Source organism: Myotis davidii, unplaced genomic scaffold, assembly GCF_000327345.1.
Source record: "Myotis davidii unplaced genomic scaffold, ASM32734v1 scaffold950, whole genome shotgun sequence".
NCBI classification, from domain to species: domain Eukaryota; kingdom Metazoa; phylum Chordata; class Mammalia; order Chiroptera; family Vespertilionidae; genus Myotis; species Myotis davidii.
Window position 1 is genome coordinate 28,608 of NW_006281800.1, and position 458 is coordinate 29,065.

Consider the following 458-nt stretch of genomic DNA (forward strand, 5'->3'; position numbering starts at 1 on the left):
TATAAGATCTGAAACAATTTATAATGATAAAGGGTAATATGCTAATTAGACTGGATGTCCGTCCAACCATCCTTCCTTACAGACAAAGCCACAGAGGGTGGGGGGAGGTGGCAGAGGCGGCAAAGGTCCCTGGCCATGGCAGCAGTGGGTGGGGGCCAGGGTCAAGGCCCTTGCACAAATTTCATGCATTGGACCTCTAATCCTATCTAATAATAGAAAAACATGGTAATTGATTGTACCTTTGCTACGCCTCCCATTGGCTAATCAGCGTGAGATGCAAATTAACCCAACCAAGATGGCGGCCAGCAGCCATGCAGCTGAAGTGAGCAGGAAGCTTTCTTGCTCTAGTGATGGAGGAAGCCAAGGTTCCCTGCCTGCTGCGGCCTGGCTCTGAGCTCCGAAAGCAACAAAGTTTCAATTATAGAAGCTAAACAAACACCAGAGACTGCTGTCAGCTG